Below are 3,078 nucleotides of genomic sequence, written 5' to 3'. Positions count from 1 at the left end.
TCTATTCCAGGCTTCCAGGAAACATTGATAATCCACTTCATTTTCGAATCCGAGCTTTTCCTGAGGAGTTATCCCAAGGCATATCTCAAAATGGTAGGTAGAACTCAATACACCCAGACCAGAATGGATTTTTACCGAAAATTCTTTTAAGAACTAAACAAAATGATATTAAAATATATTTGGTAAGGGAAAAAAGCAAGAATCAAATCAAAACTGCTACAAGATACTAAATATAATAGGGGTGACAGCAGTCGGTTAGTGATGAGCTCTGGGGCTGGAGGTTGTTTTTGTTATGGTCACTGTCGCCACCATTCCTCTCATAATGGTTCATAAGCAGATCTATTATTCGGATAAATACTTAGATGAGAACTATGAATACCAGCATGTGATGCTGCCAAGAAAGCTCTCAAAGCAAGTACCAAAAACACATCTAATGATTGAAGAATGGAGAAAACTTAGTGTTCAGCAGAGTCTTGGCTGGGTCCACTATGCGATTCATGAACCAGAACCACATATCCTTCTTTTTAGAAGACCACTTCCAAAAGGCCAACAAAAACAACTTCTCTAAATTTCTGAAATTTTATGTACAAATGTATATTGTATAAATGTTGGTAGTATTCAGAGAATACTTGAAAAAAATGTACAAAAAAGTCATTACCTGTGCGTGAGCTGTAACAGAGCTCAGTAAACTGTAAACTCAGTAAACTCAGTAAAGTTGGCTGCTATGATCTTGAACTCTCATTGTTAACAAGTGCCTAGTTGCTCGTCAATTTTGTTCAATAAAGTTTACAACATACATGTAATATGTTGATTATAAAATCTTTAGTGATCTTTTGTTTATATTAGAAATGTATCTTTCTATGTTAGAGCAATCCTGTGGCTTTTCAACTTCTAAAATAAATCTGATGAAATAAACCTGTTTTTCTTTTTAAAAGAACTAAACATAAAAGGGGCTTTGGGTTGCCAGATTGGGAGCTATGCTACCAGGCCTCTGTACTTGTCTGGATGAAAGAATGGGTAAATTTGAGACATAAAATATTATTGAATTAATAATGAAGATTATTAAATTTGGAGGAACATGATCTCCAGTTGGGGCGGCATGCTTTTTTATGATATGGCAAAAGTAAAATGCATGGATACTTTCAAATATATTTTGTAAAGAAATGCATTATTGTTAGTACAGGAAAAAGTTAAAGAAAGACATTATATGTCTGTCTCTCCACAATGGAGGCACTGATACATACTAATGTGATTGATGCGGAAAAAATGTAAGATATAAGGGTATTTTAAATGACAAAGGGGAACTCAAATCTAAACAAAAACTGACCAATCAAGGGATTGGTTTAGCATGGTGGCCATATGTGCAAATACAATCAAGATATGAGAAAGACACCAGAATGCAGGGCTTTTATAAAGAACTAATAGAAGTAGATCAAATACTACTAGGGACAGATGAAAAACTAATAAAAACGTACAATTATTTATTGAGTATTACATTGGAAGAAGAACAAGTGAAAGAAAAAAAAGATGGGCAATTTTTATTATTTTTTTGAATTAGAGTTAGAATTAGAGAAATGGCAGAAACTGTGGGATAGAAATTGTAAGTTAATTATGTCAACAGCCTATAAGGAGAACTTATATAAAATGTTTTAGAGGTGCATCTACCACCAGCAAAATTAGCAAAGATGTATAAAAATTTATCAGCTGGGAGGGGGCACAGAGCTGATGTCGCAGCAAGAATGGGGAGCTTTCACAGGGCTCAGTGTTAAGCTGCCATATTCTACCTGACAGGAATGCCGCCTTGGAGAGGTGATGGAGGCAGAAGGGCTTCATTTTAGTACCATCAATCTTAGGGCATGGGGTACATAAATCTTGGTTCCTTTCCAAGCTAATCTTTTGTTCATTATCAAATTGGTTTGATTTTCAGCAAATCATGGATCGTTTAAAAGTGCTGCTTTCAAATCAGTTGTCAGCTTATCCTCAAGGAGTTTAGGGCTGCGTTTGGCTTTGCCTCTGGTGGTTGCTTGGCTGGTGGGTTGGGCTTCTGATATCATAATTTGCACTACTACCTCCCTGTGACTGTCAAATTTTTGTGATCAGTCCACACCTCGAAAGGCTCTGTCACTTCTTCACCCCATCGCATGGCAAAAGCCTCTTTTCCCCCAAACTTCCCACCTCCCCAGGCAGCCCCCAATGCTCATTCTGCAACTGTGCCTCCCAGCTCACCCCTCGCCTTGCCCCAACGGGGCATCTGCACCAGCCACGACCAGCAACAGACCACCACCTCCTCCACCTCCCTTGAAGTCCTTGCCCCATGCTGCCCCACACCTTTGCCGCTCATTGGGGAGGAAGCGGAGTGCAAACTGTTTGAACAACAAAATAATCTTCATTTTGTCCAGATCCTGGCAGCTCGCTGGCTGGCTGGCTGCTGAGAATATATGAGTTTTTAAAAAGTAGACGTGAAAAAAAGCGTGGGCAAAGCCTTCGCCCGCATTGCCCCTTCGACCTCGTGCTCTGCCGCCAATCAACTGCCCCCCCTGGAATTTCTCAATTCCCCACAATTAACGTACAGAAAAATCCACGTTCTTTTCGTAATGCCATCCAGCTGCAAAGGCCCCCACCGGAGCCCAGTCTCCAAATCCTGGGGGGAGGTTGGGGGGGCTGCTGAATCCCTCAGAGGAACCTCTTTCAGGGATGGGGCTGTTCTGGAAAAGGGGCGGCAGCTTCATCTCCGCAGAATGAATGGTGGCTTGAGTATGCTGTACCCGTGCCTTTCTTCCTTTCCCCCCTGTGGAGAAGGAGGAAGAGAGCAATGGAGGCCCGAGCATGCTGCACCCGTGCCTTTCTTCCTTTCCCCTCAGGGAGAAGGAGGACGCAGGTGGTGGCGGTCCCGGGGAATGAAAGGAAATAAGTGAACATCCACAGCGGTGGTATTCCAGGAGGGTGGGGTGGGCAGAAGTACTGGGGCTGCTGCATATGGGCACCTCCGCCACCCCTCTCAGCCACAGTGCAGTAGAGATGCCTCTCAAGGGGCACCTGCCCACCCACCTGCTGGCCGGGCCAGGCTGGAAGTGGCAA

At 42.6% G+C, this 3,078-nt stretch overlaps 1 pseudogene; it reads left to right on the top strand.

Moving 5' to 3' along the window:
• On the top strand, positions 1 to 592 carry LOC113413006 (cyclin-dependent kinases regulatory subunit 2 pseudogene; annotated as a pseudogene).
• The last annotated feature ends 2,486 nt before the right edge of the window (positions 593 to 3,078 follow it).

The sequence above is a fragment of the Notechis scutatus genome, chromosome 6, assembly GCF_049901735.1.
Source record: "Notechis scutatus isolate UNSWTSFEM ecotype Mainland chromosome 6, rNotScu1.2, whole genome shotgun sequence".
Classification (NCBI taxonomy): domain Eukaryota; kingdom Metazoa; phylum Chordata; class Lepidosauria; order Squamata; family Elapidae; genus Notechis; species Notechis scutatus.
This window is presented reverse-complemented; position numbering and strand designations above follow the sequence as displayed.